The sequence below is a fragment of the Meriones unguiculatus genome (genome assembly GCF_030254825.1).
Source record: "Meriones unguiculatus strain TT.TT164.6M chromosome 13 unlocalized genomic scaffold, Bangor_MerUng_6.1 Chr13_unordered_Scaffold_57, whole genome shotgun sequence".
In the NCBI taxonomy this organism is placed as follows: Eukaryota; Metazoa; Chordata; class Mammalia; order Rodentia; family Muridae; genus Meriones; species Meriones unguiculatus.
Window position 1 is genome coordinate 87,499 of NW_026843663.1, and position 13,758 is coordinate 101,256.

Genomic DNA, 13,758 nt, shown 5'->3' on the forward strand with positions numbered 1-13,758 from the left:
AGGCAACCGATATTCTGACAAGTTTGTCTATCGCAGTGACTGAGCAGATGACCAAAAATGTCTAGATAGGTGACTAAAGAGAAAGAGTGGTACCAAAAATCAGACTAACCTGTTCTGAACTCACTTCTGAGCCCAGCCAGTTGAGTGTTAAGGAAGGGCACACTGTTTTCCGGGCAACGCACCAAAATGTAAGACCAAGAGTCTCACTTCTCAGGAGCTCAGGATCTCGCCCTTCACAGGAAAACTCACAGACCACAATTCAATGCAATAGCAAAAGGTTTTATTGCTGTCGAGATAGGGTCGCACCTACAAAGACAGGACATGACCCTGAACATACAAAACAGGATTTTTATGCATGAAAATCAGATCACTTTTGCTCTACACTTTACAGCTGGTTGTTCCTCAGAACAGTTCACCCCGCCCTTCAAGAGCTATCAGCACCTGGCTTCAATTCAAATAATAACAGTTGTTTTTCTCATTCCCAGGTGGTCCCTCATTTGTTCTGATGATGAAATCACTGAATAATGTCATGTTGCAGTGTTAAGGGTGCAGGGATCTGTTTAAGAGCCTGTGCAAAACAACAGCCTCATTCACTAAGGTAATTCAAGGCCCTGGAGAAAACTGTTCACCAACTTCATACAGAGATTGGATTCAGCTCTAAAGAGGGTAGTACCAGACTGACACCAGATAAGCACTGATGCCATTCTTGGCGCATGATACTGCAAATACCACATGTAGGAGAGCATTTAGAGCATGAAAAGGAGGAGCAGCCCCAAGAGAAGATTGATTAAGAGAGACAACTGCTATTGACTCTCAGGAACATCATGCCGACCTCACAGGACAAGCTACAGCTAGAGTTCCCAGTTCTCAAAAAAAAAAAAATACAAAAAAAAAAACGTTGTGCTATTTTGGGTGAATCCAGGAATTTATCAAAAGAACTGTGAGGTTAAAATCTCTAGAATACAAAATAGGAGGTGTGTTAACACAGAGGCAAGTTGTGCCTTTACTCACAGAAGGGAACAAGCAGATTTTGGCTCCAAGGGAATTCAAAGGTTCCCGGGGTTTCATGGCAACTGTGGCAAGGGAAAGCACAGGTCTAGGGATTACTGCTCTGAGACGGACAAACAGGCTAACCTCTTGCCATCAGGAAACCAACAGAGGGGCCTGTCAGGCTTAGGCCCCTCATGCAACAATACGAGCTGTCTCCCATCACGCAGCCATGAGGTACTAGGCAGGTAGGAAAATCTCAACTGAGGATTTCAGATTTGATACACACCACTGCATGCAGCAGCACAGCTTTGCATCTAGCTGCATATAAACCTCTGACCCTAAGCACAAGGGTTCTATGTCACAAAGGAAATACAGCTGTTTATGGACCTGTGTATTCAGGGATGCTAAAGAGGATCTCTGGAAGAAGCAGTATAACTTCTACAGGATCTATTGTACACCCAGGTACTGTAGATGGGGACTGCAAGGAAGAAGTTAAAATCATGGTGCATGTAAAACACGAGATGCAAAAATAAGGCAGGGGTAGAATTGCTCAGCTGTTACTGTTCTCCTCCATCTAGGGCAAAGCCGCACCCTTAGGAAGGACAGGCACATTTGGCAGTACCGGAAATTGTGTGTTCTGGAAAGCAGTGTCTAATGATCAGAGATCCAAATTAATGGCAGCAACAAGTGGTGTTCATTGAAATGCAGGAGATGACTTCAGTATCCTCTCCCAAAAGTCTTGGGATCCACAATGTGTGCTTCTGAAGGTTCATATACAGTTTCTAGGAATCTGTAAAATTTCTCCAGTAGGACAAAGTGTATGGGGGATTAAATAGGTGGAACCAGAGGGTCCAAGAGGGAAGTTGACACCTTCTGTAGCCTGCCACTGAAGGAGAAATTCAGAAATAATTCCAGGAGTCTTTCTGCAGGATAAGTCTCCTCTCTGCCCAAATGCTTATACTTGCAGTTTCCTAACCATATTTAGATTGTTGAAATCATACACTGGGAGACTGAAGCTGAAAGGAACTTAAGGCAGAAGCACACGCAGAATGCAAGATCTGTTCTAGCCAAGTTCCTCCTTGAGCATCAGCCAGAGCTGAATGAATGACTTCGTTAAAGTAGGCAAAGACTGCTCCTGGCTTCTGCCCCTTCTCCTTGCCTGATCATCAGAAGCCGTGCCTTAGACTCTCCCCTCAAACTCCTTGTGGGCCAACACAGGTGCGTACTGTGAGCTAAGCAGTGGAATTTGGGTAGAACACAAGACCACCTGTATCTGGAAAGGGTGCTTTAGGGTGGGATATGGGAAAATTCGCAGGAGGAAGGAAGGGTTTCACAGTTTGGAAGCAGAAGGGCGTTCCACGGTTTAGCCTGTAATTGGAAGCCTCGAGGGTGGTGCCTAGGTCGGTATTTAAGGGTGAGCAGCGGACCCCTTTACGCATTTGCCATAGCCTGCACTGTCCTGGGTGTTGTTCTGAGTACACACTGGAGAGGAAGAACTCCTGTCAAAGTGTCCTCGGCAGGATGGAAGATCAGGCAGATGTGGGTGGCTGCAGTAAGACAAAGACATCCTGGCGTCGAAAAACTGTTTGGCAGGCTAAGCAGAAGGAGGTCTTGCTCTCAGTTTTTGCCAAGACACCTTACCCGAGCTTCAGGACCAGGCAGGAACTGGCCAGGGAATTTGGGGTTCCAGAGTCCTGCATCTGCATGTGGTTTCAAAACTGCAGAAATAAGACTGGCGTGTCGAGGAAGACCTCAAAACAGACCACCGCAGGCTCCAGCCTTGAAGCCTCCCAACAGCCTCCTGAAAAGCTTGTCGCCAGGGTACAACAAGCAAGAGGCCCGCCCTCAGAACGGAGAAGGCCTCGAACGCAGCTTAGTCCAGCGCAGATCAGCATGCTAATCTTTTGAGATCTCTCCATCCCCAGACTATGCCACGAGAGTGCAACTGGCACTGAGCACAGGTTTGCCTGAGGACACCGACCACATATGGTTCCAGAACAGAAAGGCCAGGCAGAAAGGCCGCGCTGGAGGCAGCACAGCTAAAGGTGAGGACCTGCCTGCCTCTCCTGGCCCAGAAAGGGCTCCTGGAGCATCGTATTGCATTGAGCAGGAGGCTTCCCGCGACAGCTTGTTGACACCGGGTTCTGCAGGAGGCGAGTATGGAGAAACGTTGATGCCAACATCCGAGCTCACCTTCTCCACAGAGGCCTACCCAGAACCCAGCAACTCCTGCCCTGCACAGCTTTTCCTGGATCAACTGCTGAGTACAGCGGAAGTCAAGGAACAGGTACCAGCTGCTCTGGACCCAGATGACCCATGAGAGCAGATCGAACCAACACTTGAGGCTCCTCTCACGGAAGAAGAATATCAGTCTCTGTTGTATGATATTTGACCCCATTGGTAACCCCTAGAATTGGGACTGTAAAACTCTGTTGCTTGGACCCTCACCTGACCATTGTCTCAGAGACTCCAGCCAGAAATGAGCTTGGACAGATGCTCAGGCTTGCACCTATGAAAGGTGCAGAGCTCTAGCGATCCTGAGTAAGTGTTGGGAAAAAGATGGAAGGCCCTGGAGGTGCGAGGAACCTCACAAGAAGACCAACAGAAACAGGTGACCCAGACCCCAGGGGGCTTGCAGAAACTGAGCCATCAAATAAGGAGCATGCTTGGTCTGGACCTGAGGACCCTGCACACACGTAGCAGGTGGGAGGTGAATCCTTGGGCTTAATGTGGGTTGCCCTATGAGGGAGGTGTTGTGGAGTGGCACAGCGGCGGTGGAAAGTTGTTTCTAGCCTGGACTTTGTTGTTTCTAACCTGGACGGTTTTTGAAGGACAGTTATATCATGTTAGCTTCAATTATGATGAGTATAAATATGTAATTTGTCTGTTATTGTACTCTGCATCATTAAATTACTTTTAGGCATTACTATGACCTGGTTATTGTTTTCATTTGGAAGTTAATGTAAAGAGGAGATATGATTATCTTTCAAGCTGAAAAGAGGTGTGATCATGAGTCTTGGTTTTTAACTTGACTGCATGTGGAATTAAGCAAAACACCTAAATTAAGGACACAATTGTGAAGTACTCTTCCTTATTTGAAGTAGTCTTCTCTACTTCTCTTCTGGATCTATAAGGCTGAAAAACACACCTTTAATCCATATCTTCATACTGCAAAACCAACCACTCACCTTTGCCTCATCTTCTACTGGAAACCTATACAAGGACATGGAAGAAGGAATATTTTACTCTTTTCCTGTTCCTTTTTGCTTTGGTAGCAAGTCTATTTCTTCATTGACTATAGAACCTTCTTCTTGAGGATTTCAGTGTATTTGAAGGTGAGTTGCACCAACCAGCCTCATGGACCAAGCCACTGATAGATTCCTTGATTTTCCATTTTTAGCCATCACTGTTGAATTAATTGACTCACAGATTGTAAATCATTCTCATAAATCCTTTCCTATAAAGAGAGAGTTAGAGGGAAAATAAACTATGCATATAATTATCTTTCACATAGAACTACCAAATTTTCTGCTTTTAATAATGTTATGTAATTCATTCAGGAATCACTTAAACAACAGTAATTTTCATATGAGGAGTTATAGAAAAAATATTCATCACCATGCAAAATCAAAATGCTACATACATTTTTGGGTATATTGATGGACTAGGAATTAATTTTTTGATGCAGTTATATTCTAAAATATCATAATTGAATTACAAGTATTTTAATCTTTTGCAGCATTTATATATAGTTTATTTTTACCTCAAATTAATCCCTTCTTTGTCTTAATTCCCTCAACACACATTAAAGTGTGTTCATTTTTCATTGTCATAGGTTACAGAGATTCTATTTTATATGGGGATGACATCATGAAAATTAACTGTTCTATGCATGACACTGCTAATACCAAAACATCATTCAAATAATAAGTAGACCTATCAGAATCACACTAGAATTCTCAGCAGAGATTATGAAAGCCAGAAGGGCTTGGATGGATATCATGCAGACACTAAGAGACCACTGATGCCAACCCAGACTACTATACCCAGTATATATACAGCCATCCAGCCCTACAGAAGATACTAGAAGGAAAACCCCAACCCATTAATATTAAATACACTCCAGAAAACACATTGTGGCCCACACCATGAGGGGAAGTCCATGCCTGACACTGCCTGGATGACCATGAACCAGAGTCAAGATAACCTAGAGACACACGATATCTGTAAACATGACAGGCAAGAAAATGTCAATGAAAGATACTCCGCTATAATCATATATGAGTGCCTAGCCCAGTTGTCATCAGAGAGACATCACCCGGCATCTGATGGGAGCAGATGCAGAGAACCACAGCCAAACACAATTATGTATCTAGGGGAACGCCACAAATGATGGAATATGTATTGTAGGAATCAGAGATATCAAGGACAGAACAAGAACATGGCTCACTAAGTCAACTGGGCTCATAGGGGATCACAGAGACTGAAAGAAAAAGGCAAACATTCTATGAGTCTTGTGAGCTAGGTTGTCTGCATACATCTTAGATGTTGCTGAGGGACTTCCAACAGTGAGTGTGTGTGTGTGTCCGTGGGTGACTCTGACTCTTTTTCCTGCTCTAGCTACACTTTCCTCATGTATTGCTTTGACCAACTCTGATGTGAGGGATTGTTCCTAGTCTTATTGTAACTTGTTATGCCATCAGAATTTTTTTCATTGAAAATAAAGAAGCAGTGGATCCGAAGGAGAGGTGAGTTGGGCAGAGTAGAGGTGGATAGATTGTGGGTAGGAGGAATGGAGGAACAGGAAACTGCAGTTGGGATGTAGTGCATGAAGCAAGAACAAAAAATAAAATGCTAAAACAAAATAAACTATCAGCAGCTAGGGCTGTTGGTGAGTACCTGCAGTGCTAGCACTCAGGAAGTTAAAGGTAGGTGGGTCTCTGTGAGCACAGAGAGCACAGGCTGTTCTACAAACAGAGTCCAGGACAGCCAAAATTATTCAGAAAAATCCTGTCTTCAAACAAACAAAAAACTGTCAGCATTTTGTGTTTCATCTTTAGGAACTTTGTTTTATGTCCTACTTTTTTAGTTTTTTATTTTTTAATATGAGATACAGTTTCTTAACTTTGTATCCTAGCTGTAGCCCAGTCCCTCATTTCGTCCCTTTCCCACCCACCCTCTCATCTCCTCCCTACCCCTTTCCAAGTCCACTGATAGGGAAGGGCCTCCTCCTGTTCCAACTGACCATAGCTTATCAGGTATCATCAGGACTGGCTGTAATGTCCTCCTCTGTGGCCTAGCAAGTCTCATCCTCCCTTGGGAGGGGGGAGGTCAAAGAGCCAGCCATTGAGTTCATGTCCAAAATGGTCCCTGTTGCACTTAGTATGGTACCCACTTAGATACAGAGCTGACATGGATATATTTGAGCAGGGGTGCTAGGTTACATGCATACATGGTCCTTGGGTAGAGATACAGTCTCATAGAAGACCCCTGTGCCCTGATATATTTGGTTCTTGTGGAGTTCCTTTCCTTTCCAGGTCACACAAACAACCCCTTCTTTCATATGATTCTCTGTGCTCTGCCCAAGGTTTGGTTATGAGTCTCAGCATCTGCTTTGATACACTGCTAGGTAGAGTCTTTCACAGGGCCTCTGTGGTAGGCTTCTGTCCTGTTTCTTGTTTTCTCCTATGTCCATCCCATTTGTTTTTTTAAGTGAGGATTGATCATCTTAACCCAGGTCCTCTTTCTTGTTTGTCATCTTTAGGTGTACAGATTTTAGTATGTTTTTCCTATGTTATAGGTCTAGCATCCACTTAAAAGTGAGTGTATACCATGTATGTCTTTCTGCTTCTGGGATACCTTACTCAGGATGAACTTTTCTAGATTTTTTCTTGTTTCTTTATGTTTATATCTCATGATTTCTTTGAATGGACTAGATAAAAACCTGTCTGTTGCACAGCTGGTAAATAGGTTTCCCATTTTATAAGCTGCTTCACCACCTAAAGAATGGATAGCAAAAGCATTTTAGTCTCCTGTTGTTAGACCTGGAGTCTCACTGCTCAGGAGCTCAGGATTGTGCACTTCCCAGGAACACTCAGAGACCACAACTCAATGCAAAATCAAGAGTTTTATTCCAATTGTGATAGGGTTGCCCCTCCAAAGACAGGAGATGACCCTGAACATGCAAAGCACAGGGTTTTTATACCTGAAATTCAAACCACTTTTGCTGTATCCATTGATTGGTCAGCAAGAATAGTATGATAGTGTACAGCTGATTGTAGATAGTGTACAGCTGGTTGTAGATCGTGTACAGCTGGTTGTAGATAGTTTTTCTCAGAACAGTTGACCCTTCCCTTCAAGAGTTATCTACACATGACTTTCAATTCAAATAATCACAGTTGTTTTTCTCATGCTGAGGTTGTCCCTCACCCCCCCTTTTTTCCTCAATTGTAACCCTAAAATTGTGGATCAACGTCAGGGAGAGGTTGATACTGTCTCTGGAGCATCAGGAACTGAACTGCACTTATAAGTTCCCTGACAAAGGCGAGTTCTGGTCGGAGAGTTTATTGTCCTTGATGAGTTTCAGTTTTAGCAGGTTGTTGGAGGCTTGGACTTTCCAGGTGTTGCAGGTTGATGAAGAGCAGGCTTTACATGTCACAGGTGGACCTGAGCTGTGATGCCCTCTACTTTGACATCAGTTGGGGTGTTGAGCAGGAGGTAATAAGGACCCTTCCACCCAGGTTCCAGATTTTGGCTGCAGTGTCATGACACATATACCAGATCTCCAACCTGGGATTAATGGGGCACCTCCAAGGACTCAGGTGCATATGCACTGCCATCCTTGCTTCAAATCTCTTTCTGAATAATTTGCAGTCCTTTTAGCATGGACAATAAGTCAGAGTAACCACTACTGATGTCAAGGGGGTCCCCAAGAAGAGTCAGGGGAGCAGGAACCCCATGTCATAGTTTGAATGGAGTCAGGCCTTGTACAGAGGGAGTATTTCTGACTCTAAAGAGGGCAAAGGGAAGGAGCACCACCCAGTCACTGCCAGTCATCACTGTCAATTTGGTGAGATTCTCTTTTAACAGTCTATTCATTCTCTCTACCTGTCCTGAACTTTGGGGTCTATAAGCACAATGTAACTTAGAGTCAAGCCCCAGAAACCTGGCCACCTCCTGGCTTACCTGAGCAACGAAGGCTGGTCCATTGTCTGACACAATTACTTTTGGAATACCTTACTGTGGAAAAAATGTCTTCCAGAATCTTTTTGGCCATGACCAGGGTTGTTTCTTTCTTTGTGGAAAAAGCTTCTTCCCATCTTGAGAAAGTGTCCACAAAAACCAGGAGATATTTATTGTCGTACCTGGCTGGTTTAATTTCACTGAAATCCACTTCCCAATGCATTCTGGGTCTAGTTCCTCTCAGCTGCTTCCCTGGGCTCTGGAAATTCTTACCTATGTTTACCCTCTGGCAAGGTTCACATGCCCTAGTCACTCTCTCATTCAGGATGGTGAGTTTTAGTATTTGGTACTGGGATTTGTGGGCAACTTCAGCCAATTTCTTTGCCCTCAAGTGAGTCCATTTATACATCTGAGTTATTAATCTCTCAGTGTCTTCCTGGGGTAGAATAATCTTACCTTTGGAGTTAATCCATGCCCCCAAGTCAGTGTCAAATATCTCCTGTTGTTGCCATATTAACTTTAAGTCACTTTCTGAGTAGTTTAGTCATTCTTCTCTGGGCAGTTCAGCAGTTAGTACCACCAGGACAGAGTTTCCTCTAGCAGCTGTTTTAGCCTCTTGATCAGCCATGTTATTCCCCTTTGCTGCCCTGGAAGTTCCCTTCTGATGTCCAGGGAAATGAATAAAGCTTCGCTTGGCAGGCAGCAACAAGGCATTGAGCAAAGCCAGAATCTCGTTTTTATTTTTTATCTCTTTACCAGCTGATGTTAGCAGGCCTCTCTGATGATAGATGGTCCCTTGCACATGGGCTGTTGCGAAGGTGTACTGACTATCAGAGTAGATGTTTCTTTTTACCCTTTCCCAGAGTTAATGCCTGTGTTAAAGCAACCAATTCAGCTCGCTGAGCAGAAGTGCCCTTCAGTAACGCCTGGACCCATATTAACTTATGTCCATCTATTACTGCTGCCATTGCCTTTCTTTTCCCATTCTCCCAAAACTGCTCCCATCCATATAGTATGTCATCTCACAGTAGGGCAGAGGCTGATCTTTCATGTCCTTTCGCCATCCCTGTTCCTCTGCTAGAACCTGGATTTGTGGATCTGGCAATAAGGTGGCAGGGTTTAGCCCTGTAGCCGGGGCAAAGGTGACTCTATCATCATTCAAAAGCAAGGCTTGGTAATGTGTCATGCGGGCATTCATGAGCCAGCAATCAGGTGGCTGCCTTATGACACTCTCAAGGGCATGAGGAGCACAGATGGTGAGGTCCTGTCCCAGAGTCAGTTTGTCTGCATGTTATACTAGTGCCGCCACTGCTTCTATTATTTCCAGGCAGGTTGGCCATCTTGCCACTAGTGAATCAAGTGTTTTGGATAGATAGGCTACCGGTCTCTTCCAGGGTCCAATTTTCTGTGTTAGCACCCCATTGACCATTCCCTGATTCTCAGCCACATAGAGATGGAAGGGTTTGGTTACATCAGGGAGTCCCAATGCAGGAGCCAATATTAAGGCTTGTTTGATATTATCAAATGCAGCTTGTTCATCCTTTCCCCAGATGAAAGAGTCATTGCCCTTTGTAAGGGCATGCAGAAGGGCTACCATCTTGGCAAATCCCGGAATCCACAGCCAGCAAAACCCTGCTGTACCGAAAATTTCCCTCAGTTGTTCAGTAGTCCCTGGAGGGGGAATGTGAAATACAGTCTCTTTTCTAGCCTCCGAAGGCCATCTCTTTCCCGCTTTTAATATATATCCCAGGTAACTGACCTGCAGGATGGGAGTTTTTCACTGTAGCTGAGCTCACCCATCTCTTGCAACAGCTGGTCGGTGGCGTCAAAACAACTTTCTTTACAATCTGCTGCTAATAGTATATCATCCACATATTGGAGATGAGTTGCCTGGGGACTGGTAGCCTGGAGGTGCTCCAGGTTTAAGTGTAGGGCTTCATCTTCCATTTGGGACAATCCTGGATCCAATGTCCTTTCTCCTTGCAATAGGCACACTGATCCTTAGACAGAGGGCCCCTCCGATTTCCAGGAACTCTCTCCCTATCATTATGACTGCACTGTGGTGGCCAGGATCTTAGTCAACTTTCTGTCTTGCCTCTTATCCTTTCTCTTTCTCTCACTTCCTGCTCTTTCTGCTTTCTTTCCTCTTTCTCTTCTTTCATCTCCCGGCTGTAAAAAACCTTTTCTGCTACCTGCACTAAATCCTTTAACGACTTTTCCTGTAAACCCTCTATTTTCTGGAGTTTTCTACAAATATCTCTGGCTGACTGGTCTATAAAGATTATAGTCACCATTGCCTTATACTCATCTGAGGTAGGGTCATAAGGTGTAAACCAGCTATATGCCTCCATCAGCCATTGAAGAAAGGCTGTGGGAGATTCATCTGGCTCCTGAACCATCTCTCTTACCTTCATCAAAATGGTGGGCTTTTGAGCGGCCCCATGGACACATGATAGTAGAGTCTGGCGGTAGACCTGCAGGCATTCCCTACATCTGGATACGTTGTAATCCCAGTTGGGGTGGGTGAGGGGAAAGCCATCATCAATCTCATTAGGGAGGATGGAAGGCCTCCTGTCCATTCCTGGCACAGTCTTTCTTGTCTAAAGGAGGACCCGTCTCCTTCCTCACTAGTCAAAAGGGCCTGCAAGAGTAGCTGGCAATCATCCCAAGTGGGCTGGTGTGAGAATAGGACATATTCAAAGAAATATGTGCCTTGTATCTCACCTCCAAGACATGATAGTCACAGCCTGTCCTATAATAAAGTCATCCATCAAGAAAGTCAAAGAAGCAACAATGATAGAGACAAAAAGAACAAGACAGGCAATTTGACAAGGACACCCTTTTGGGTGGTACCACAGAATTCTGATTGAGAGGCTGCCTCACGGCAGCTGTCTCTGAAGAGAAACAGATGGGAGGAAGACCATGCAGGACCTAGCCTCCCCAAATGGAATCCGGAATGTCCTCCAGTTCCCAGTCAATCGATATTCTGACAAATATGTCTATCCCAGTGACTGAGCAGACGACCAAAAAGGTCCAGATAGGTGACTAAAGAGAAACAGTGGTATACCAGAAATCAGACTAACCTGTTCCGAGCTCGACCTCTGAGCCCAGTCTGTTGAGGGTTAAGGAGGGGCACGCTGTTTTCCGGGCAAAGCACCAAAATGTAAGACCTGGAGTCTCACTGCTCAGGAGCTCAGGATTGCGCCCTTCACAGGAACACTCACAGACCACATCTCAATGCAATAGCAAAAGGTTTTATTGCTGTCGAGATAGGTCGCACCTCCAAAGACAGGACATGACCCTGAACATGCAAATCACAGGGTTTTTATGCCTGAAAATCAGATCACTTTTGCTCTATACTTTACAGCTGGTTGTTTCTCAGAACAGTTCACCCTGCCCTTCAAGAGCTATCAGCACCTGGCTTCAATTCAAATAATCACAGTTGTTTTTTTCATTCCCAGGTGGTCCCTCATTTGTTCTGATGATGAAGTCACTGAATAATGTCATGTTGCAGTGTTAAGGGTGCAGGGATCTGTTTAGGAGCCTGTGCAAAACAACTGCCTCATTCAGTAAGGTAATTCAAGGCCCTGGAGAAGACTGTTCACCAACTTCATACAGAGATTGGATTCATCTCTAAAGAGGGCAGTACCAGACTGACACCAGATAAGCACTGATGCAATTATTGGCACATGATACTGCAAATACCACATGTAGGAGAGCATTTAGAGCATGAAAAGGAGGAGCGGCCCCAAGAGATGAATGATTAAGAGAGACAACTGCTATTGGCTCTCAGGAGCATCATGCCGACCTCACAGGACAAGCTACAGCTAGAGTTCCCAGTTCTCAAAACACCTGGTGTGCTATTTTGGGTGAATCCGGGCATTTACCAAAAAAACTGTGAGGATAAAATCTCTAGAACCCAAAATAGGAGGTGTGTTAACAGAGAGGCAGGTGGTCCCTTTACTCACAGAAGGGAACAAGCAGATTCTGGCTCCAAGGGAATGCAAAGGTTCCCGGGGTTTCATGGCAGCTGTGGCAAAGGAAAGCACTGGACTAGGGATCACTGCCCAAGAGGGACATACAGGCTAACCTCTTGCCATTAGGAAACCAACAGAGGGGCCTGTCAGGCTTAGGCCCCTCATGCAACAATACGAGCTGTCTCCCATCAGGCAGCTATGAGGTACTAGGAAGGTAGGAAAATATCAACTGAGGATTTTAGACTTGATACACACCACTGCATGCAGCATCACAGCTTTGCATCTGGTTGCAGATAAACCTCTAACCCTATCCACAAGGCTTCTATGTTACAAAGGAAATACAGCTGTTTATGGACCTGTGTATTCAGGGATGGTAAAGCGGATCTCTGGAAGAAGCAGAATAACTTCTACTTTATCTATTGTACACCCAGGTACTGTTGATGGGGACTGCAAGGAAAAAGTTAAAATTATGGCACATGTAAAACATGAGATGCAAAAATAAGGCAGGGCTAGAATTTCTCAGCTGATACTGTTCTCCTCCATCTAGGGCAAAGCCACACCCTGAAGAACGACAGGCACATTTGGCAGTACCGGAAATTGTGTGTTCTGGAAAACAGTGCCTAATGATCAGAGATCCAAATTAATGGCAGCAACAAATGTTGTTCCTTGAAATGAAGGAAATGACTTCAGTATCTTCTCCCAAAAGTCTTGGGATCCACAATGTGTGCTTCTGAATGTTCATACAGTTTCTAGGAATCTGTAAAATTTCTCCAGTAGGACAAAGTGTATGGTGGATTAAATAGGTGGAACCAGAGGAACTGCCACACCCACGCCAGTGTCGCCATAGTAGCATAAGCTACAGGGTGGGGGATATGATTTCCTCGGAAATAATGCCCCCTGGAAGGTCCCTGGCAAACTCATCCCACTTGGAAAAGAGACGTGTTCTGAGATTTCTACGCTTCTTCAGTTGTGGCTCTGGGGCTAAAATAATAAATTCTTTGATCTTTCCCTGTGATACCTGAAACAGCACAATTAACTTTATAAAGAAATTTATTATTAGTAGATTGTTAAAGGCTTTAATAAAAATAAGTTTAAGAAAAGTAATGAATTAAATTTAGTATTAATAGGCATTAAGAATAGTAAAATAATAATAGGCTCCTTCTTAAGAAATAATAGCATGAGAGGTGGAGCTGGCGGGAGTTTCCCCCTCCCTTCAGTGCCTTGTTCCTAGAGAAGATCATAAATCTTGGGCAGGACATATGGGAGGAGGGTTAACAAAGATGTAGTTAGATTTTGATATAGAGAAGGACTTTGGCAGGCATCTGATTTAGCTCCTGACTTTCCTCTTCATTGGTTAGCAATAATAAAACTATATTTGAGGTTTCTTTTCCTTTGTTTGCTCTGATCAAAAAGTTTCTAGGCCAAGATTATTTGTGGGTACTGCTTTATGTTTAATTGCATTTTGAGTTAAAATGTAAACTTTGTATTCTTGGTGAAAGTCTGAATGTTCTGGAAAATATGCCAATTTTAAGGTGCCTTTTGTGAAATCATTATAAAAATACTAGCTTGATTTCAGTAAAGTTGCAGCAGAGTCAAAACCATCAAGGTG